Source organism: Loxodonta africana, chromosome 21 (genome assembly GCF_030014295.1).
Source record: "Loxodonta africana isolate mLoxAfr1 chromosome 21, mLoxAfr1.hap2, whole genome shotgun sequence".
Classification (NCBI taxonomy): Eukaryota; Metazoa; Chordata; class Mammalia; order Proboscidea; family Elephantidae; genus Loxodonta; species Loxodonta africana.
In genome coordinates this window covers 17,463,962-17,489,178 of record NC_087362.1, presented here as the reverse complement: position 1 = coordinate 17,489,178, position 25,217 = coordinate 17,463,962, and positions in this window count along the sequence as shown.

Here is a 25,217-nt window from a genome sequence, read left to right as displayed (position 1 = left end):
ATAATGGATTTTTCCTTTTCCTTGCAAATAACTTATCTTCCATTTTAATTTTAGAACGGGGTAATTTAGGAAGGCTTGTTGTTGTTAGTTGTTGTCCAGTCGATTCTGATTCATGGTGACCTCACGTGTGCAGAGTAGAACTGTTCCATAGTGCTTTCAAGGCTGTGACTTTTGAAACCAGATTGCCAGGCCAGACTTTCAAGGTGCATCTGGGTGCATTTGAACCACCAACTTTTCAACTAGTTGAGCACTTAACTGTTTGCACCATTCAGGGACTCCTAATGTAGGCAGAGAGTTGCCTAGTTGCCTCCGAATAAAGATCCACTATATTGTATTCTAACTGAAGTCAGGGATTTCTGCATGCTTTTTTTTACTGGTGTGTTCCATTCATAGAACAAAGACTGGCACAAATTAATCACACAATAAATATTTTATTGAGTGAATAAATATTTGACTTTCTGTTAATATGGTAAGTGGTGCTCAAGCTATTAGTTAATTAGAAAAATAAAGATGTGACCATATAGTCATCCTGATTTGTGGAGCAGTTTATGTAAACTTTTACTTATCTTCATACACATGCATGAGAAGATGTGAGTTGTCATAGTCAATTAGTTGCTGCTATAACAGAAGTACCACAAGTGAATGGCTTTAACAAAGAGAAGTTTATTTCCTCACAGCAAAGGAGGCTAAAAGTCCAAATTCAGGGCATCAACTCCAGGGGAAGGCTATGTCTCTGTCTGCGTCCTCATCAGTCTTTCCCTGGACTGCTTTCTTGGTGATAAGAGGTCCTCCTGTCTCTCTCCTCACTTCTCTCATTTATATCTCAAAAGAGATTGCCTCAAGACACAACCCAATCTTGTAGGTTGACTCTTGCCTTACTAACACAACTGCTGACCATTCCCCTCATTAATATCATAGAGGCAGGATTTACAACATATAGGAAAATCACATCAGATGACAAAATGGTGGACAATCACACAATACTGGGAATCATGGCCCAGCCAAATTAATACACACATTTTTAAAAAATTTTTATTGTACCTTAAGTGAAAGTTTACAAATCAAGCCAGACTCTCATACAAAAATTTGTAAACACCTTGCTATATACTCCTAATTGCTCTCCTCCTAATGAGACAGCACATTCCTTCCCTCCACTCTCCCTTTTCGTGTCCATTCGGCCAGCTTCTGACCCCCTCTACCCTCTCATCACCCTTTCAGACGGGAGATGCCAACATAGTCTCATGTATCTACTTGATCCAAGAAGCTCATTCTTCACCAGCATCATTGTCTAGCCCATATTCCAGTCCAATCCCTGTCTGAAGAGTTAGCTTTAGGAATGGTTCCTGTCTTGGGCTAACAGAAGGTCTGGCGACCTTGACCTCTGGGTCCATTCTAGTATCAGGCAGACCATTAGGTTTGGTCTTTTTACGAGAATTTGGGGTCTGCATCCCACTGCTCTCTTGCTCCCTCAGGAGTTCTTTGTTATGTTCCCTGTCAGGACAGGCATCGATTGTAGCCAGGCACCATCTAGTTCTTTGGGTCTCATGCTAATGTAGTCTCTGCTTTATGTGGCCGTTTCTGCCTCTTGAGCTCATAATTACCTTGTGCAATTGGTGTTGCTCATTCTCCTTTGCTCCAGGTGGGTTAGACCAATTGATACATTTTAGATGGCCGCTTGCTAGCGTTTAAGACCCCCGATGCCACTCTCCAAAGTGGGATGCAGGATGTTTTCTTAATAGATTTTATTATGCCAATTGACTTAGATGTCCCCTGAAACCATGGTCCCTAAACCCCCACCCCTGCTATGCTGACCTTGGAAGCATTCAGTTTATTCAGGGAACTTCTTTGCTTTTGGTTTAGTCCAGTTGTGCTGACCTCTCCTATATTGTGTTGTCTTTCCCTTCACCTAAAATAGTTCTTATCAACTATCTAATTAATGAAAACTACTTTTCCTCCCTCCCCCCTCTAGTAACCATCAAATATTCTCTGTTTAAAGTATTTCTCGAGCTCTTATAATAGTGGTCTTATACAATACTTGTACTTTTGCAGCTAACTAATTTCACTCAGCATAATGCCTTCCAGATTCCTCCATGTTATGAAATGTTTCACAGATTCATCATTGTTATTTACTGATGTGTAATATTCCATTGTGTGAATATACCAGAATTTATTTATCCATTCATCAGTTGATGGGCACCTTGGTTGCTTCCGTCATTTTTCTATTGTAAACAGTGCTGCAGTGAACATGGGTGTGCATATATCTGTTTGTGTAAAGACTCTTATTTCTCTAGGATATATTCCAAGGAGTGGGATTGTTAGATTGAATGGTAGTTCTGTTTCTAGTTTTTTAAGGAAATGCCAAATCGATTTCCAAAGTGGTTGTACCATTTTACATTCCCACCAGCAGTGTAGAAGTGTTCCAGTCTCTCCACAACCTCTCCAACATTTATTCTTTTGTATTTTTTGGATTAATGCCAGCCTTGTTGGAGTGAGATGAAATCTCATTGTAGTTTTGATTTGCATTTCTCTAATGCCTAATGATTGTGAGCATTTCCTCATGTATCTATTAGCCACCCAAATGTCTTCTTTAGTGAAGTGTCTGTTTATATCCTTTGCCCATTTTTTAATTAGGTTATTTGTATTTTGTAGTTGAGTTTTTGCAGTATCATGTAGATTTTAGAGATCAGGTGCTGATCAGAAATGTCATAGCTCAAAAATTTTCCTAGTCTGTAGATAGTCTTTTTACTCTTTTGGTGAAGTGTTTGGATGAGCATAGGTGTTTGATTTTTAGGAGTTCCTAGTTACCTGGTTTCTCTTCTGCATTGTTAGTAATGTTTTGTATACTGTTTATGCTGTGTATTAGGGCTCCTATCATTGCCCCTATTTTTTCTTCCATGATCTTTATAGTTTTAGATTTTATATTTAGGTCTTTGATCCATTTTGAGTTTGTTTTTGTGCATGGTGTGAGGTATGTGTCTTGCTTCTTTTTTTTTGCAGATGGATATCCAGTTATGCCAGCACCGTTTGTTAAAGAGACTGTCTTTTCCCCATTTAACTGATTTTGGGCCTTTGTTAAATATCAGCTGCTCATATGTGGATGGATTTATGTCTGGATTCTCAATTCTGTTCCCTTGGTCTATGTATCTGTTGTTGAACCAGTACCAGGCTGTTTTGACTACTGTGGCGGTATGATAGGTTCTAAAATCAGGTAGAGTGAGGCCTCCCACTTTGTTCTTCTTTTTCAGTAATGCTTTACTTATCTGGATCCTCTTTCCCTTCCATATGAAGTTGATGATTTATTTCTCCATCTCATTAAAAAACATTGTTGGAATTTGGATTGGAATTGCATTGTATCTATACATTGCTTTTGGTAGAATAGACATTTTTGCAATGTTAGGTCTTCCTATTCATGAGCAAGGTATGTTATGTTTTTGCACTTATGTAGGTGTCTTTGTTTTGGGGGCGGTTTAGGTGTCTTTTGGTTTCTTGCAGTAGTGTCTTGTAGTTTTCTCTATATAGGTCTTTTACATCTCTGGTAAGATTGATTCCTAAATATTTTATCTTCTTGGGGGCTACTGTAAATGGTATTGATTTGGTAGTTTCTTCTTCAATGTTCTTTTTGTTTGTGTAGAGGAATCCAGCTGATTTTGTATGTTTACCTTGTATCCTGATACTCTGCTGAACTCTTCTGTTAGTTTCAGTAGGTTTCCTGAGGATTCCTTAGGGTTTTCTGTGTAGATGATCATGTCATCTGCAAATAGAGATACTTTTACTTCTTTCTTGCCAATCTGGATGTGCTTTATTTCTTTATCTAGCCTAATTGCTCTTGTTAGGGCCTCCAGCACAATGTTGACTAAGAGTGGTGATAAAGGGCATCCTTGTCTGGTTTCTGATCTCAAGGGGAATAAATTCAGACTCTCTCCATTTAGGATGATGTTGGCTGTTGGCTTTTATAAATGCCCTTTATTATATTGAGGAATTTTCCTTCTATTCCTATTTTGCTGAGAGTTTTTGGTGTGAGTGAATTGGTGTTGAACTTTATTCAAATGCCTTTTCTGCATTGATTGATAAAATCGTGTGGTTTTTGCCTTTTGTTTTATTTATATGGTGGATTACATTAATTGTTTTTCGAACGTTGAACCATCCCTGTATAAACAGTATGAATCCCACTTGGTCATGGTGAATTATTTTTTTGATATGTTGTTGAATTCTATTGGCTAGAATTTTGTTCAGGATTTTTGCGCCTAAGCTCACAAGGGATATAGGCCTGTAATTTTCTTTTTATTGTGGTGTCTTTACCTGGTTTTGGTATCAGGGACATGCTGCCTTCATAAAATTAGTTTGGGAGTATTCTGTCCTTTTCTATGCTCTGAAATACTTTTATTAGTAGTGGTGTTAACTCTTCTCTGAAAGTTTGATAGAACTCTGCAGTGAAGTCTTCCGGGCCAGGGCTTTTTTTTTGCTGGGAGTTTTTTGATTACCTTTTCAATCTCTTCTTTTGTTATGGGTCTATTTAGTTGTTCTACCTCTGTGTTAGTTTAGGTAGGTAGTGTGTTTCTAGAAATTTATCCATTCCTTCTAGGTTTTCAAATTGGTTAGAGTACAATTTTTCATAGTAATCTGATATGATTCTTTTAATTTCAGTTGGGTCTGTTGTAATATGGCCCATCTCATTTCTTATTTGGGTTATTTGCTTCCTCTTCTGTTTTTCTTTTGTCAGTTTGGCCAGTGGTTTATCAATTTTGTTGATTTTTTCAAAGAACCAGCTTTTGGTCTTGTTCATTCTTTCAATTGTTTTTCCGTTTTCTATTTCATTTAGTTCAGCTCTAATTTTTATTATTTGTTTTCTTCTGGTGCCTGTGGTTTTCTTTCGTTGCTCTCTTTCTATTTGTTCAAGTTGTAGGGATAGTTCTTTGATTTTGGCCCTTTCTTCTTTTTGGATGTGCACACTTACTGATATAAATTGACCCCTGAGCAGTGCTTTTGCTGTGTCCCAAAGGTTCTGATAGGAAATGTTTTCATTCTCATTGGATTATCTGAATTTCTTTATTCCATCCTTAATGTCTTCTATAACCCAGTCTTTTTTTGAGGAGAGTATTGTTCAGTTTCCAAGTATTTGATTTCTTTTCCCTTCTTTTTCTGTCATTGATTTCTACCTTTATGGACTTATGGTCAGAGAAGATGCTTTGTAATATTTTGTTGCTTTGGATTGTGCTAGGGCTTGCTTTATGACCTAATTTGTGGTGTATTCTAGAGAATGTTGCATGCGTACTAGAAAAGAAAGTATACGTGGTTTCTGTTGGGTGGAGCATTCTGTATATGTCTATGAGTTCAACTTAGTTTATTGTGGCATTTAGATCTTCCGTGTCTTTATTGAGCTTCTTTCTGGATGTCCTGTCCTTCACCGGAAGTGGTATGTTGAAGTCTCCTACTATAATTGTGGAGCTGTCTATCTCATTTTTCAGAGCTGGTAGAGTTTGTTTTATGTACCTTGCATCCCTGTCACTGGGTGCATAAATTTTTAATACGGTTATATCCTCGTGGTGTATTGTCCCTTTAATCATTATATAGAGTCCTTCTTTATCCTTTGTAGTGGATTTAACTTTAAAGTCTATTTTGTCAGAAATTAGTATTGCCACTCCTGCTCTTTTTTAATTGTTGTGTGCTTGATATGTTTTTTTTTTTTTCCAACAATTGAGTTTTAATTTTTTTGTGTCTCTGTCTAAGGTGTATCTCTTGTAGGCAGCATATAGATGGATCATGGTTTTTTTTTTATCCATTCTGCCACTCTCTGTCTCTTTATTGGTGCTTTTAGTCCATAAACATGCAGCATAATTATGGATAGGTATGAGTTTAGTGCTATTATTTTGATGTCTTTTTTGTGTGTTGTTGACAGTTTCTTTTTCCCACTTAATTTTTTTGTGCTGCATAGTTTACGTATTACCTTTTCCTTTTGTTCGTTGTTTATTTTGTTTCTGTTGAGTCTGTATTTTTTTCTTGTATTTTGTTTTGATGAGTAGGTTAGTTAGTCTCCTTTGTGGTTACCTTAATATTTACCCCTGTTTTTCTAAAGTTAAACCTATCTTTTATTTCTTTATATCGCCTTGTCTTCCTCTCCATATGAAAGATCTACGACTGCATTTCTTAGTCCCTTTATGATTTTAATGTGGTCCTCTTTTACATAATGACATAGCTGTTTTTCTGTTTTGGGCTTTTTTTTAATCTTGATTTATTTTTGTGATTTCCCTTTCTGGGTTAACATTTGATTGCTCTGTCCAGTGTTCTAGTCTTGGGTTGATACCTGATATTATTGATTTTCTAACCAAAGAACTCCCTTTAGTATTTCTTGTAGTTTTGGTTTGGTTTTTACGAAATCCCTAAACCTCTGTTTATTTGGAAATATCCTAATTTCACCTTCATATTTGAGAGACAGTTTTGCTGGGTATATGGTTCTTGGCTGGCAATTTTTTTCCTTCAATGCTTTATATAAGTTATCCCATTGCCTTCTTGCCTGCATGGTTTCTACCGAGTAGTCCCAGTTTATTCGTACTGACTGTCCTTTGTAGATGGGTTTTCGTTTATCCCTAGCTGCTCTTAAAATTCTCTCTTTATCTTTGATTTTGGTAAGTTTGATTATAATATGTCTTAGTGACTTTCTTTTAAAATCTACCTTATGTGGGGTTCAATAAGCATTTTGGTTTGACATCTTCTCCTCTTTGACAATATCAGGGAAGTTTTCTGCCAGCAAATCTTCAGCAATTCTCTCTGTATTTTCTGTTATCCCTCCCTGTTCTGGTACTCCAATCACTCATAGGTTTTTTTCTCTTGATAGAGTCCCACATGATTTTTAAGGTTTCTCCATTTTTTTAAATTCTTTTATCTGATTTTTCTTCAAATATATTGGTGCTAACTGCTTTATCTTCAGGGTCACCAAATCTGCCCTCCACTTGCTCGATTCTGCTCCTCTGACTTTCTATCAAGTTGTCTAATTCTTTAACTTTATTGTTAATCTTCTGAATTTCTGATTGCTGTCTCTCTATGGATTCTTGCAGCTTATTAAATTTTTCATTATGTTCTTGAAGATCCTTTTTAATTTCTTCAGCTGTTTTATCTGTGTGTTCCTTGGCTTGTTCTGCGTATTGCCTGATCTCCTTCCTGATGTCTTGAAGAGTTCTGCATATTAATCTTTTGAATTCTACATCCGGTGATTCCAGGAAGTCACCTTCATCCAGAAGTTCCTTTGATTCTCTGTGCTAAGAGTTTGTTGAAACAATCACGGTCTGTTTCTTTATGTGGTTTGATATTGACTGTTGTCTCCGAGCCATCTATATGTTACTGTATTGGTTTATTTTATGTTTGCTTACTGTGTCCTAGTTTCTTGCTTTGTTTTGTTTTGCTATGCCCAATGGATATGTTTTCGTCTTTGGAGCTCTAACATCCTGTCACCAGATGGCTAGAGCTGTTATCAGGTATTTGAGCTCATGAGTCCATTCACTTTTCTTGTGTGGATTCAGCTCAGGTGTTCAGGTAGCTGGTCATTAAGTGTGTCATACAGGTTCAGTCCTACAGTCTTAGAGGGGCAGAGGTGTTTGGTGTAGGTACCAGTATCTTGTTGCAGCAGGGGGTTATGGTCTGAACAAGACAGGGGGCTGAACACCATCCCCCAGTATCTCTGAGGAAAGTGCATCCCTGTTCCCTAGAACATACAGGTAGGTGGGTTCTGCAGATGAACCATGAGCACCCAGTGCTTTTGGTTGTAAGTACTGGGAGGTACCAGTTATCCTTGGAGCCCTGTTGCGGGTGGCTGAGTAACCTGAGTGGAGCCACCAGTCCTTAGGCCCCTGATGGGGTAGGTGAGGATCCTGTTTAATAGGCAAAGCGGAGTCAAATATCAAACACCTACTTGTCCACCACACAGCTTAAACAGTTGTAGTCAGCCAACAAGGGCCTATTCTCCTGAAATAGTCCCACACAGGTCCATGCAGGGGAGAAAGGTATTCAAAGTCTGTAGACTGTTTATGCCTGGACAGGAGCTGCTTCTCTCCTGAGCTCCCCAGTTTAGTGGAGCTGGCAAATTATCTTTTCCCCTGTTGTGTATTTATTCCTTCTCCAAGACTGGGAGCGTGGCTCAGGGCACTCAAGTGGAGCTATCTCAGACCCAGGGAAATCAATAGCCACTAAAGTTGGCTTGGGGGCAGAGGGCGCAGTAAAATATATGCAAGTACTTAGCTTTTGCCGAGAGCGCCGTTCTTCTCTGACTCAGGAGGTGTGAGTATGCTGTGCACCTGGCTGCTTTTCCCTGAGAAAACTGCAGCCAAACGCTACCATCAGTCCACTGTAGCAGCTTCCAGGAATGTGCCTGATGGATCTCATCGATTCAAGTCTGGCACCCCTTGTCCACTTCTGAATGGTCTCTCTCTCCCTCTGCCGCTCAGTCCATTTTCTAACTTTGCCTTCGATGTTCAGGGCTCATAGCTTGTCATAAATATAATTGTTTCACTTGATTTTTCGGGTCTTTGTTGTAAGAGGGATTGCTGGAAGCCTCTGGGCTTTCTGCCATCTTGGCCCCATCTTCCTACACACATTTTTGGGGGGCATAATTCAATCCGTAACATAAGTATACACAAAAGATATTACACCTAACAGTAATCTTTATTCTTAATCTGGAATTCTTTTCAGCTCACCTTAATACCACACCCTAACGAACCATAATTTTATTATTGCTATCACCATTGCCAATGATGACTAGATTACAACACTTACTTATCTTTCAAACCAATGTTTGTCTATTTTGTGAAGGTTAAAATTAGATGAAGCAAGATTCAGAAAGTATCCATCCAATACTGTATGGTATTAATGAAGGTATTAATGAAATGAATCATGAAAAATGAAAGACTTCTTCTGACAAATGCTGTTTTACAAAATCTCAGGTTGTCATTTGAAAATGATACTGTAGGGAAACCCTACTTGCAGAATGAACTTTAATATATAAATCTTCCATGGCCCAGATGTCCAATAATTTGGTTTATAAAGATTCTGGGCTTTCTAAAAGGAAATGTATTTCTGAGCATTTCTGATTCATTTACTGATTCAGAGCTCTTTTTTTTTTCCCTTAACTGACACAATGTGGCTAAGAGGAATTTTAACTTTAGAATTCCTAATTTTCACTTTTACTTAAAAGAATAACCATTAATAATTTAGTTTCCCCCTCCCCTTCTACACTTTTTCCTTCTGATAGAAAAGCTTCAAGATTGGGTTTGAAGACATCGCTCACAAAATGAACTCATTCAACCTGAAGCCTTTGGCAATAAGTAGATTTTTTGTTTCATATTTGATACAGATGCATTTAAGAGTTTTGATGGACAGCAATCATTAAGTGTGTCAAAGCTTCACCCTTCAAAAGTATGCTCAGTTGTATTTGTAATTTGTATGAGTGAACCAATAGTTCCCCGAGGATAGTAAAGAGAAACCATCCTCAGGATTGAGGGTCAGGATTTATTTAACAAGATTTTTTAATAAAGGGTGAGAAAAATGCCTATGGAGCTTATAGATTTTTTGAGCATTTCAGAAGCCGCACAAATCAAGATTATATGCCGAGAAATCAACAAAGAATGATTTTTACATACGTATATAATGACTCTAGATGAAGTTTAGGTCCCTGGGTGACACAAACAGTTTGTACTCGACTGCTAACCTAAAGGTTGACAGTTTCGACCCACCCAGTAGTACAGCAGAAGAAAAGGCATGGTGATCTGCTTCTGTTAAGATTATAGCCAAGAAAACCCTATGGAGCAGTTCTACCCTGTAACACGTGGGGTTGTCATGAGTTGGAATCAACTGGATGGTAACTAACAGCAGCAGCAACAACAAAAGGAACTGGGTGTAACTTGAACATGCTCCAATTGGCTGAGGCACTGTCGTATAGGGAGGAGCTGCTTCACTTTTGTGTGAAGTTTAACTTCACAGAGTGTGAAGTTTAATACCTACCAAGAGAGGGATTTTAAAGTCCAGACTCTTACTGAAGCTGCCCTTGTGAGATTAAACTTATATTTTTTAATTTGGCTGAGTCCACATGTTCAAAGGCCATGTGATCATTGGAGACAAGGACTTTTTCATCCTCTTTAAGGATGAATTCAGTGATCTAGAAAATATTCTTATTGGCTGGAAGTTAATGCCAAGACAGGCGTGCATATTAAACAACTCCTCTGTGATGCCCTTTCTGGTAACATGACAGTCAGATGTACCTAGTCACCTGGCTCTTGGTGAGGAGCTTCCATTTGGCATTTTTATGAATATAAATGTTCTCACGGTGACGCCATGTGTGCGTAGTAGAACTGCTCCATAGGATTTTCAAGCAGATTGTCAGGCCAGTCTTCTGAGGTACTTCTGGGTGGGTTCGAACTGCCAATCTTTTGGCTAGTAGTATAAAAAAACTTTTTTTTTTTTAGTAGTATAGTGCCTAAAAATTTGTTCAACCCAAGGACTCAAATAAGAAATTTGCATATACTGGTGTGGAAGTAAAAATTTATAAGCTTTTCTAAAATTCACTTCTAAAAATCTACTCTGTAAAAAAGCATCATATATTGAGGAATTATGGTGAATTTTTTAGGTGTGATAATTTTAAGACCAATTATTAGTTGCTATAATTTTAAGAGTCCTTCATTTTTAGAGATAATATTGACATGTTAATGACATCTAGGATTTGCTTCAAAACAACCAGGGGGTACAGTGTATATATACAACAGGACTGGCCGTGAGTTTATAGTTGTTGAAGCTGGGTAATGGGTAGGCAGGAATTCATTTCACTCTTCTTCCTCTTTTGTATCTATTTGACATTTTCTACCATAAACCATTGAAAATTCATAGGAGATGTACATGAAGGCTTGTGTGCAGGGATGAGTATGACAGGGCTATGTGAAATAGCAAATATTGGTAACAACTGAAATTCCAACCATGGGAAATCATCATATAAATTATAGTGTATCTGTACATTTTAGTGGAGCCATGGTGGCGCTGTGGTTAGGCATTTGGCTGCTAACCAAAAGTATTGGGAGTTGGAATCTACCAGCTGCTTCTTGGAAACCTTATGGGGTAGTTCTACACTGTCATATAGAATCACTATGAGTTGGAATCGATTTGACGGCAATGAGTTTGGTTTTTAGTGAGTAGATAGGAGCTTACCAGCTTCCCTTCATCTGTGGAAGTATTGAATGTCATTTGGGAAATAATGATTTTTTTGCTAAGCAGCTAAATAATGATACATCAAATTGTTTGATTACTAGCAGAAGGGAATGTTTTTCTTAGATGTTTATTTATTAATTAATTTCACCTTGCCTTCTGGGAAAGAATAAATGAAAATCATAGAGAAAACTAGGATGAAACCAAATGAAACTTCTCAGAGTGCTGAATCCTGTTTTGTGTAATATCAGTGGAATCTAAGAATGATAACTTGATTTGTAAGTTATCAAAAAATTGAGTTCTGTTGATAGGAAACATGTGACCTCTGCTGCACTGGAATTCATTCCACTCACAGAATACCAGAGACTGGAAGGCTTCAGAGAGGAGGGAGGTCCGAGCACAGAGAAAGTAATGTTTCGAAAGGCACAAAAGGGGACATTTTAGACATCTGAGTCCTCACTACCAGAGACTGGAAGGCTTCAGAGAGGAGGGAGGTCCGAGCACAGAGAAAGTAATGTTTCGAAAGGCACAAAAGGGGACATTTTAGACATCTGAGTCCTCACTTGCTTTGCTTCAGATCAAGTCCAGTGTATCTCATAGAGCCTCCAATACTTTCTTTGCTTGTCATCTCTCCACGTGCAATCCATTGTCTCTAAACCACTTCCAGAGTGATATTTCTAAAATACAAATATGTACAATGTTGGAAGTATCTTCTTACTTAGTGTTTTAGGACTTTGTAGACTTCATATGATGAGAAAATTTGTGAACCAATACAAGATTTCTGAAATTTATGAGGAACCATAGTTTCAGATTGCTGGTCAGCTATAAACCATTTTCTCCCTAGAATTTACAGCTCACATAGGATCTCGGGGTCAAGACCGCCTAGTTTTTTCTTGGAATGACAGTTCATTGACTTGACAGAGATTTTAACAATGATTTTGTGCTGTAAATCTTTTGATAAGAATGGTCCCACCTACTTTACTACCTGAACATAGTCCAAAAATTGCAGTGTAAAAAGGAACTATTTGTCAACAATTTTAGTGTCCTGTTTTTAACCACATGAAGTGGTTAAAACTGCCCCATAGAGTTTCCAAGGAGCGTCTGGTGGGTTCGAACTGCCAACCCTTTGGTTAGCAGCCATAGCACTTAATCACTACGCCACCAGGGTTTCCATCTAAATTATAGGGTTACTGAAATTAAATGAATTACACAGTACTCTTCACCTGCTTGCATAGATGTATTTGAGATTGGGTCATTTTGCAGATGAGCAATAATGTCTTGTAGTTTCATCTTTCAGACTTATAATGATATCTTCATTCCCAGATTTTTTTCTCCATTACTTATCTGGAATCAAAATGTCACCGTAATTTCACACTTATATTATTTTTTCCTTTGTTAATACTTTTATTATTTTTTCCATTCTTAATACTTTTACTACTTAAATTTAGCACCTTTTTGGTTTTATTGAAAAAGCTCTTAAGTCTAACCACAAAAATCGTCTTCACGTACTGTGTATATTACATTTAGAGTGATGAATTCTGAAAGCAATGGTGTATAATTTTATTTATTTTTTGAAAAGCAATTATTATTTTTTTATTGTGGATTAGGAGAAACTTTACAGAGCAAATGAGTTTCCCATTTGATAATTTGTACGCAGTGTTCCATAGCATTGGTTTCATCCCCCACAATGTGCTTACTCTCCCTCCATTTCTATCCTAGGGTCCCTGTTTCCTTTTGTTCTGAATTGCTACCCCTTCTTGCCTTCTCATCTTTGTTTTTGGGCAAATATTACCCTTCTGATCTTGTATCATAGATTATCTTGGGTATTGTAGTTTACTTTATAGTCCTGTCTGTGGTTTGGCTGAAAGTTGGTATCCAGTACTGGCTTCAGTTCCAGTTCAAAAGGTGTCCTACGGCCACAGTCTTGGTGATTTCTCCATTCTGTATCAGAACAGTAAGTCTGGTCTTTTCTGTGAATTTGATTTTTTTTTGTTCTGCAATTTTTCTCCTCCTTTGTCCAGGACCTTCTGTTGTGATCCTAATCAGAGATAGTGTCGGTAGTAGTAGCTGGGCACCATCTAATTTTCCTGATCTTGGTGTTGTGTAGGCTGTGCTTCATGTACTCCAATAGTCCTTTGAGCTAACTGCTCCCTGGGGTCTTTGGTTTCCTTAATTCTCTTTTGCTGTGGATGGTAAGAGACTAAGAGTTGTATCTTACATGGCTGCTCACAAGCTTTTATGACCCCAGATGCTACTCACCAAAGTAGGATGCAGAACTTGCCTTTATGTACTATGTTGTGCCAACTGAAGTAGACGTCCCCCAAGTCTATGGCCCTTCGCCTTTGAGCCTAGGAACTTTGTCCCACGAGATGTTTGGTTATGTCTAAGAAGTTGCCCTGACTGTGGCCCTTGTATGCTGTATGGTGTATATTGATGTAGAAGCATCACCTACAGTCATGTACGTAGACATATCCATCACTATAGGCAAATGGGTTCCCTTCCACACCTCATGTCATGTCTATCTAGCTATGTATCCATTTATAAATTAATATTTGTTAATGCTATTATTGCAGGATTGTCTGTGCTATAGAAATTACTGTTGTTGCCCTTTGTTCTTGCGTTCCTCTCAGTATCCTCCTAAGCCTTGGTCATGTTTTGCCGACTTCCCCCATATGGTGTATTGCCTTTCCCTTCACCAAAATTAATATGTGTTGTCTATCTATTTGGTAATTTTCCCTCCCTCCTCCCATCCCTGGTAACAATCAAAGAAAGTTTTGTTTTTTTTTTTTTAATGTGTAGACCTTTTCTTATTTCTTTGTGATAGTGGTCCCATACAGTATTTGTTCTTTTGTGATTGACTTATTTCATTCAGCATAATGTCCTCCAAATTCATCCATGTGAGATGTTTTGCGGATTTGTCATTACCCTTTATCATTGCATTCAATTGTGTATTACCACAATTTGTTGATCCACTCATCTGTTGATGGGAACTCAGGTTATTTCCATCTTTTTGCTATTGTGACTAATGCTTCAATGAACATGGGTGTGTATATGTCTATTCGTGTTACAGCCCTTATTTAGGGTGTAAACCTGAGCAGAAGATAACAAAGGGCAACTTCAGAAGACAAAGTAAAGTATTATGATGACATGTGCAGATACCTGGATACAGAAAACCAAAAGGTAAGAACAAGCTCAGCATGTTGTCTTTTACATAATAACATCACTGTTTCCCTGTTTTGAGCATTTTTTTATCTTGATTTATTTTTGTGATTTCCCTGTCTGGGTTGACTTCTAATTGCTCTGCCCAGTACCTAGTCTTGTGTTGATACCTGATATTATTGATTTTCTAACCAAAGAGCTCCCTTTAGTATTTCTTGTAGTTTTGGTTTGGTTTTCACAAATTCCCTAAACTTCTCTTTATCTGGAAATGTCCTAATTTCACCTTTATATTTGAGAGACAGTTTTGCTGGATTTATGATTCTTGGCTGGCAGTTTTTTTCTTTCAGCTTTTTATATAAGTCATCCCATTGCCTTCTTGCCTGCATGGTTTCTGCCGAGTAGTCTGAGTTTATTCTAATTGACTTTCCTTTGCAGGTGACTTTTCGTTTATCCCTAGCTGCTCTTAAAATTCTTTCTTTAGCTTTGGTTTGGCAAATTTGATTATAATATGTCTTGGTGACTTTCTTTTTAAAATCTATCTTATGTGGAGTTCGATGAGTGTCTTGGATATATATCTTCTCATCTTTAATGATATCAGGGAAGTTTTCTGCCAACAAATCTTCAGCAATTCTCTCTGTATTTTCTGTTATCCCTCCCTGTTCTGGTACTCCAATCATACATAGGTTATTTCTCTTGATAGAGTCCCACATGATTCTTAAGGTTTCTTCATTTTTTTAAATTCTTTTATCTGATTTTTCTTCAAATATATTAGTGCCAAGTGATTTATCTTCAAGTTCAGAAATTCTAGCTTCTCCTTGCTCAATTCTGCTCCTCTGACTTTCTATTGAGTTGTCTACTTCTGTAATTTTGTTAATCTTCTGAATTTCTGATTACTTGTCTACCTGTGGATTTTTCCAGCTTATTAAATTTTTCATTATGTTCATGAATATTCTTTTTAATTTCTTCAACTGCTTTATCTGTGTGTTCCTTGGCTTGTTCTGCATAGTATCTCATTTCCTTCCTGATGTCTTGAAGGGTTCTGTATATTAATCTTTTGTATTCTGCCTTTGGTAATTCCAGGAAGGCACTTTCATCTAGAAGACCCACTGATTCTTTGTTTTGAGAGCTTGTTGAGGTGAACATGGCCTGTTTCTGTATGTGACTTGATATTGACTGTTTTCACCAAGCCATCTGTAAATTATTGTATGAGTTTATTTTATGTTTGCTTACTGTGTCGTAGCTTCTTGCTTTGTTTTGTTTTGAAATGCCCATATGGGTTGCTTGAGTGAGCTAGCTTATTTTCATCTTTGGAGCTCTGATGTCCTGTCCCCAGATGGCTAGAGCTGTTATCAGGTATATCAGTCTAGGAGTCCATTCACTTTTCTTGTATGAATTCAGCTCAAGTGTCCAGGGAGCTGATCATCAAGTGTGTGGTACAGACTCTGTCCTACAGTCTTAGAGGGGCAGGGGTGATTGGTGTAGGTACCGGTATCTGGTTGCAGCAGGGGGTCACACTCTGAACAAAGCAGGGGGCTGAGGATCATCCCCCATGTGTCTGTGAGGAAAGTGTGTCCCTGTTCCCTAGAGCATACAGGTGGGTGGGTTCTGCAGACGGACCATAGGCACCTAAAGTTTCTGGTTATAAGGACTTGGAGGTACCAGTTATCCATGGACCCCTGTTGCAGGTGGCTGGGTGACCTGAGTGGAGCCATCAGTCCTTAGGCCCCTGATGTGGGTGAGTGAGGATCCTGTTTAATAGGCAAAGCAATGTCTACCATTGAACACCCACCTCTTCGCCACACAGCTGAAACGGTTGGAGTCTGCCAACAAGGGCCTATTCTCGTGAAGTAGGCCCACACAGGTCCATGCAGAGGGGAACCGTATTCAAAGTCCTTGGACAGTTTATGCCTGGACAGGAGCCATTTCTGTCCTGAGCTCTCCCAGTTAGTGGAGCTGGCAAATTATCTTTCCCTCCTATTGCAAATTTATTCCCTCTCCAAGGCTGGGAGCATGGCTCTAGGTGCTCAACTGGGCCTACCTCAGACCCGGGGAAATTAGCTGCTGAAGCTGGCTTGGGAGCGTGGGGAGAGGGGGCCCATAAAATGTACCCAAGTATTAACTTTTGCTGAGAGCGCTGTTCTTCTCTGGTTTTGGAGGAGTGAGTAATCTGTGTGGTTGGCTGCTTCTCTTGAGGAAACTGCGTCTGAACGCTAGTACCAGCCCACTGCTGATGCTCCTGGGAATGGTGCCTGAGAGCTCCTTGTGTTTCAGGTCTGGTAACTCTCTGCTTCTGAACCATCTCTTCCTCCCCCTGCCTCTCAGTTTATTTTCTAAGCTTGCCTTTGATGGTCAGGGTTCCTTGCTTGTCATAAATATACTCGTTTCACTTTTTTGGGGGGGTCTTTGTTGTAAGAGGGCTTGCTGGAAGCGTCTGCCTATTCCACCATCTTGGCTCTGCCTCCCTATTATTATTATTAACTATTCTTGTGTGCATATACATCACACAAAGGAAAGGAAGGGGTCAAGCTCACCAAAGTTACACATGGTCACTTTTTTTCTAAATGTAAAGAAATCAAGTTTCTTCCATTTCAGAAATAACAGAACCTGTGACTGTTCATCTGAGGCTTTTTTTTTTTCTCTTCATAAGCATCAGGTACTTACACAGAACCTATTTTTATTGAAAAACCCTGCAAACAAATTCCAAAATTGTCAAAACAACACCTCAGCAAAACTCACCCTTGAACCAAACCAAAACATACTACAAACGCATGTTCCTGCAACATTAATTGGAGTTGATGTTAATTTTACACCTTGATGTATTGGGAATTTTCATAGTCTGGAATTTTCTGAGGTAAAAAAAAATAGAAATCCGGCCACTGAATCAAGACCAGAGGAAATAAAATATAAAGCAAAGTAATGAATTATGTTAAAAATGAAAGGGCTGTGAATCCAGATATCAAATATGACCAAGTGTGAGCTACTTTATTTCCTTGAGTGTTGCAAATGCGTGAAGCATCTCTGATTTCTCAAGATTCAATATGAGAAATCAGTCAAGTAGCTGCAGCTCTATTTCTTTGATGGAAAATTAGACAATGCTGGAGAGCACATCAGAACAGGGTTGGCATATTTTCGAGGCAACAATTGAAAGTCCATGTCTCTCGTTAGTATTAGCCATGAACAGCTCAATAAGCCTGAAATATGACAGAAAAGATGGAGGAGTATCGGAGCTGGCTTAATACTCTAGTATTACAGCACCTTGATTGTCAAGGTACAAGGAAGTTACGGAGGCAAAAACCTGCCCTAACTGCAGCTTAGAAGCACTGTGGGTTTTGTTTTGGGTCCAAGTGCCATCTACCCTTGACTGAATGGACATGTCATCTTGTACTTAATCCATTGCTGTATTTAGCATTTCTGCACTGAACTCTCAGCTCCCTTTCTAGTCTCATCTTTGACTTGTCTGGGGCATGATTCAGAATCTTCAATCAAAGACAGCTCCAGTCAGATTCGTTTTTATCATCCTGTTTTGTGAAGCATACTGCAACAGATTTAAAACATGATCAACAGCTCTGAGTGCAGGGATAATCTACGGACTCATAGACCTGTCAAGGTATTGAGAAGAAGCAATTGCTTCTTTGCTGAGAATGATGACATGGACTGTATCCTAAAGTCTATGAACAGTGTTCTAATGGCAACTCAAGGTTCCAGCTTTATACCAGGCTTTGTTTGTGCTCAGCCACATTAAAAGTTAGTCATTTACAACAGAACTCATTAGAAACACTTCCAGGGAATAGTGTTACCTGTTAACTTGACAGACTCATGGCTACTGGCCATGTGACACCACAAAGCATGCCTTAAATAAACATTGTATGGGACTAATAACAGTTCTCTTAGATGAAAAAGCGACAATACTTTGAATTCTTGCAGGAATAAGCATGAGAAATTCAGAAGTTATAATTTCAGAACTGCCAGCTGGTTCTATCCCATGACAAAATGCTCAGATGAAAAAGGAGAAATTCAGTCTGTCATTAGTGCAGAGCATCAGATGTTTCTTCATGTTACCTATTTTTTTTCCCCTAGTTTTAGGCAAGAATTCCCAAAGAAGAGCCAGCAATTTGGGCTTTACTGCTGATGCTAACACAGTCCTGCAGGCCCATAAAACATAAAAATGCGTTAGGAGATTGGGGGATTATTCAGACAATAGGCTAGATGTTAGGGAATAAAAGATAAGTGAAAGTGGGAAGAACTCATGTTCTAGTGAGGCAGACAAACACACCAACAAATCCATGGAAAAAATGTGCAGGAGTTAGAGGAAGGAACCTGTACCTAATTGAGGAAGCAAAGAAAGCTTTCACAGAGGAGGTGACATCTGGCCTGGTACTTTAAAGATAAGTAAGAATTTGTCATGTAGATAAAGCTCCCAAGGTATTAGAGCATGCAGCTCAAATGCCCAGGCCTCTTGGAACGGTACAATAAAAGGCACCTCTTATGAGGTGGAAATCACTTAAAATCACTTTTTATTCAGCTATCTTTGGTGATTATGAGATAAATAATATGCACACAAACTTGTTTTTAACCAGATAACTTAGTAAGACCATTTTTGTAAGAGGCATTAGTAAGATGTTACTTGCCATGAAGACAAATGGATATGGATGAGAGCTGTAAAGGGGATGTAGGAAATGGAAAACCATTGCACATTCTACTGCAGGACAAATACATGTGTGGAGTCCCTGAGTAGTGTAAATGGTTAGTGCACTAGCCTGCTAACCAAAAGGTTGGAGGTTTGAGAGTTCACCCAGAAAGCTTAAAGGTTTGAGTCTATCCATAGGCCCCTTGGAAGAAAGGCCTGGGGAACTACTTCAGGAAAATCAGTCATTGAAAACCCTATGGAGCCCTGTTCTACTCTGACATGAATGGAGTTGCCATGAGTTGGAACCGACTTCATGGTAAAGGGTAATGTGTCTGTGTGTGTGTACATGCCCCCACACTGGAGAGAAACCTAAGTCACAGTATGAAGGATATTTGGGCAAGGGTGGGAAGAGTCTGGAAGCAGAGCCATCTGTTAGGAATCTCAAATAGTACAGATAAAGAGGATAAGTGTGTGAACTGCCAAAGAAAAGAAAAGAAAACAAAACTAAGTCAAGAGGTAGTTGGGAGGTGGATTGATCAAACATTTATTCAATCACTGACCAAATATTCAATTAGCCAAACATTCATCCTTCATTTAGTATTTATGAAATAAATACATGTTATTTCTAATGCATTACTCTTTGAAGAGTAGAAAGATGACTGCCTTTGAAGAGCTGATAGTCCAGGAGAGAAATTGGACACCTGGAGGGCACTGGGTGTTATACAAATGGCTGGGTGAAAAAAGGGTGATTTTTATGTTTGCTTTGCTTTGTTTTTGGAAGAAATTGTATTTGAGCTGGACTTTGAAGAAAGAGTTGAGGAAGAATATTTATTTGAACTGAAAGGAACAGCATGAACATAAGGATGGAAATGAGAAAAGGCAGGCATGTATAGAAAATTAGAGAGTTTCCTCTGATTAGCATGAAGGGAGCAAAGAAGAGTGTGATGGGAACTAATGATGAAAATGGAATCATGTGAAGATTGGGATAAGTAGTTTGATTTCATCGTGAAGACAATGGGAGTTCAGTGGAGCTTTTTTTGCTCAAAGGATTGATATGCTTTGAGCTACTACTTAGTTTAATCTGGCAGCAAGCCCGAATCAGGGCCAACATAGAGTTTTTTGGATACTATGGGGGGTAATTTTTCCTTTTTCCATTTGTGTAACAATGCAGAATGATTCAGTTGGAAGAATTCTGTGAACAAGGCTGAGACCATAATTTGGAGATTCAAGATCATTATTATTGGAAAATTCCTTGAAAATGTTTTATAAAAAGAGATCACCCGTTCAAAAAAAGAGGGCATAAGTGAAAAAAATAAGCTATGGGTAAAACGTATCTCTTCAAAAGCAATTAAGTTTGGAAATAAGTTACTTTCACCTGCCTGAGTTCTTTCTTTAAACCTTTGATGAACTTGTTGATAAAAATTTATGTAAACCCCTTGTGGCCGAGTTGATTCCGGACTCATAGTGACCCTACAGGTCAGGGTAGAACTGCCCTATAGAATTTCCAAGGAGCGCCTGGTGGATTTGAACTGCTGACCTTTCGGTTAGCAGCTGTAGCATGTAGCCACTATGCCACCAGGGTTTCCAAAAATTTGTGTAGCACTGGTTAAATGCCAACTGAAAAAGGGCAGGTAGATCTTTCTCCATTATTTACTTTTTAAACAATAAATCTTTTAAAAAAGAATTCATAGTTGCTGATTAACCAACTTGAGTTAAGGTCTTTGGTTAATTCTAACCCTCACAGTTTGGTTTCTTGTGTTGCCTAGGTAGCAAATACAGTTTGCCCTTTTTGTGTTTGTGGTCTATTTTGTAAGAGTTCAGGACACTTAGTTGTGGTACATTTTATGTTATACTGAAGTATGGGTTAATTTAAAGACACGCAGAAATTTGGTCATGATGTTGTAAGGCAAAATACTCATAGGCTTTAGGAGAAATTTGTATAGCATTACACAAACGGTAAAGACTTTTCCTTTATCCACCAACCACAGTTCTTTCTTTACAGGACCATATTAGAAAGATGTTAAATCTAGCTAACTTGCTATTTTTGAAGATTTTTATTTTAGTGCAATGGACACCAAACCAAAACCAAACCCATTGCTGTAAAGTCGATTTGGACTCATAGCGACCCTGTAGGACACAGCAGAACTACGCCATAGGGTTTCTAAGGAGTGGCTGATGGATTCAAACTGCAGACCTTTTGGTTAGCAGCCAAGCTCTTAACCACTGCCCTGCGAGAACAAGGGATAGATATCTACTAAACTGGTTTCTAAGAACCTAAGATATTAGATGCCTCCAGGGGTCTGCCCAGGAGCACAGCGCTAAGATGTGAACTCTGGAGCAGGGATGCCTGGATTCTATTCCGACTGTGTTAGAAGATGTGTGCCCTTGGGTAAGTTTAACTTAATCATTTTCTTCAGTTTTTTCATCTGTAAAATGAAGACAGTAATTATAACCTCTGTGACTCTGTGTATTTCTTTAATCTTTTTTGGATGATTCCTGCATCATTCAATTGGTCGACGTTCAACCATTTCAGGAGGTAGCATATGATCAAGAACCAATGATACCGAAGGAAGAGGTCCAAGCTGCACTGAAGGCATTGATGAAAAACAAGGCTTCAGGAATTGATGAATACCAATTGAAATGCTTCAACAAACAGATGCAATGCTGGAAGCTTTCACTCATCTATGCCAAGAAATTTGGAAGACAGCTACCTGGCCTACCAGCTGGAAGAAATCCATATTTGTGCCTATTCCAAAGAAAGGTGATCGAACAGAATGCAGAAATTATAGAACAATATCATTAATATCACATGCTAGCAAAATTTTGCTGAAGATAATTGAGAAATGGCTGTAGATGTACATTAACAGAGAACTGCCAGAAATTCAAGCTGGATTCAGAAAAGGATGTAGAACAAGGGATATCATTGCTGATGTCAGATGGATCTTGGCTGAAAGAGAATACCGGAAAATGTTTACCTGTGTTTTATCAACTTGGCAAATGCATTTGACTGTGTGGATCCTACCAAATTATGGATAACATTGCAAAGAATGGGAATTCCAGAACACCGAATTGTGCTCAAGAGGAAGCTGTACATAGAATGAGAGGCAGTCTTTTGAACAGAACAATGGTATACTGTGTGGTTTAAAATAAGAAAAGGTGTGTGTCAGGGTTTTATCCTTTGAGCATACTTATTCAATTTGTATGCTGAGCAAATAATTCGAGAAGCTGGACTGTGTGAAGAAGAACACAGCATCAGGATTGGATTCATTAACAACCTGTGATATGCAGATGACACAACCTTGCGTGCCAAAAGTGAAGAGGACTTGCAGTACTTAATGATGAAGATCAAAGTCTACAGCCCTCAGTATGGGTTACACCTCACCATAAAGAAAACAAAAATCCTCAAACTGGAACAATGAATAACATTATGATAAACAGAGAAAATATTCAAGTTGTCAATGATTTCATTTTACTTGGATCTGCAATCAATACCCATGGAAGCAGCAGTCAAAAAATCAACTGGCATATTCCACTGGGCAAATCTGCTGCTGCTGCAAAAAAAAAGCTGCAAAAGACCTCTTTAAAACATTGAAAAACAAAGATATCACTTTGATGACTAAAGTGCACCCGACCCAAGCCGTGATATTTTCAATCACCTCATATACATTAGAAAGCTCAACAATGATAAAAGACCAATGAAGAACTGACACACGTGAATTATGTTGGAGAAGAATATTAAATATACCATGGACTGCCAGAAAAACAAACAAATTTGTCTTGGAGAAAGTACAGTCAGAATGCTCCTTAGAAGTGAGGAAGATGAGCCTTTGTCTTACTTAACTTTGGACATGTTATCAGAAGGGACCAGTTCCTGGAGAAGTACATCATGCTTGGTAAAGTAGAGGGTCACTGAGAAAGAGGAAGACTCCCAAAGAGATGGATTGACACAGTGGCTGCACCAGTGGGCTCAAACATGGCAAAGATTGTGAGGATGGTGTAGAATCAGGCAACATTTCTCTCTGTTATATATAAAGTAGCTACAAGTCAGAGCCAATCAGAAGGTACTTTGCAACAACAATTATAACCTTTTTTTAATGAGGTTCTTGGAGCCCTGGTGGTGCAGTGGTTAAGAGCTATGGGTGCTAACCAAAAGGTCAGCAGTTCCAATCCACCAGCTGCTGCTTGGAAACCCTATGGGGAAGTTCTCCTCTGTCCTGTAGGGTTGCCATGAGTCAGAACTGACTACGGCAGTGGGTTTGATTTTCTGGCTTTAATGAGGTCCTTATGAGGATTGAATGACTTGGTGCATGAAGTGCTTAAAACAGTGCCTGACACATAGTACATCTTAGTAGGTAATAGCTCTTATCATTGTAGATGAAAATTGATGAGGACATATCAGAGTTCTTCTGAAGAATTTGGTATGAATAGCCAATATTGAATGACTGTCTTCTGAATGTATTGAATTTTACTTCTCTGGAAAAATGACTATTCCTAGGCAGAGTTGTCAGTGGATAAGGTTGTAATTTTTCTCTTTCCTGGGTCCTCTCTTCCATTAAGGTATCCAATTTTTATCCAATCTGGGAAAGCTTTTTTAAAGAAGCAATGTTTAGTTAGTTTTAAAATGGTGGAAGAGGATATGATTTCAATTAGTGGTTTAGATATCAACGGCACGATGACTTCTAGATAGTCAGGGAGAGGTGTGAACAGCTAGAATTCTTGCAGGGAGACAGGAGATTGTGTTAATGTTTTTTGCATACTTAAATATACCTGAGAACATATTGATCTTTAAAAACTGACCCAGTAATATATAATTATTGGTAAATAAAACCACTTTTCCTAATATCTCCTGGCTTTTATGGCCAGATTGGGACCTTGTTGGATATGTTGCGGAGTATGGACTATACAAGCTTTTTAAGGCTGTTAATATAATTAGCATACTTGTAGGACATTTTGCTTTATTGTTATGCTGATATTCCAGAAAATCGTATATGCTGTGATACTTAGGATAGGCAGCAGCTATATTTTATGGGAAAAATTCAAGTTTTAAAAGTGACTAATTAAAAACGTATTGTAAATCTGCTGCAAAGGACCTCTTCAAAGTGTTGAAGAGCAAAGATGCCACCCTGAAGACTAAGGTGCGCCTGACCCAAGCCATGGTGTTTTCGATCACATCATATGCATGTGAAAGCTGGACAATCAATGAATAAGGAAGACTGAAGAAGATTTGATGGCTTTGAATTGTGGTGTTGGTGAAGAATATTGAATATACCATGGACTGCCAAAAGAATGAACAAATCTTGGAAACAGGTCCTGGAAGACGTGCGGCCAGAATGCTCCTTAGAAGCAAGGATGGCGAGACTGCGTCTTACATACTTTGGACATGTTGTCAGGAGGGATCAGTCTCTGGAGAAGGACATCATACATGGTCAGCGGAAAAGAGGAAAACCCTCAACGAGATGGACTGACACAGTGACTGCAACAATGAGCTCAAGCATAACAACGATTGTAAGGATGGCGCGTGACCGGGCAGTGTTTCGTTCTGTTGTGCATAGGGTCGCTATGAGTCGGAACCGACTTGACGGCACCTAACAACAACAACAATATTGTTTTCATCACTTTTAAACTACTTCTCCTTTGTCTTTAAGTGTCTTACAGAACTGATAAAGTAAAGGGAAGGAAAGAAATTCGGGTCCTATCCCTTAGAGTGGAGCCCTGGTGGCACAGTGGTTAACGGTTTTGACTGCTAACAAAAGGGTCAGCAGTTCAAATCCAACAGCCACTCCTTGGAAACCCTATGGGGCAGTTCTTCTACTCTGTCCTATAGGATCGCTATGAGTCAGAATTGACTCGATGGCAATGGGTTTATACCTTAGAGCCAGAATAGGTATAGAAAAGCAAAGAAGAAACTCCTATTTAAATGATTTACTTTTTATCTACTCTTTTCCTATTTCATGAATCCCATTTTATTTTTATTGACATCTTGTCTTCTCTGTTCATGTGCCCCACAGCTAGTGATTTGTTTAATTTTCTCAAAAAGCCTGTTCCCATGTCTTTTCCTCTTGCCCTTAAAAACCTGTTGTGTCCTATTCTCTTTCTACTTTTACCCCTCAAAGAAGATTTTTTACCTCAGTTTCTGCTTTTGACTAAAACTCCTTTGCCCGATGACCACAAATTAATCACAACTACTAGGTTTTTTTTTTACTTTGATGATTGCCTGATGGCATTTCCACAAACTTTTCAGCACGCAGAACTC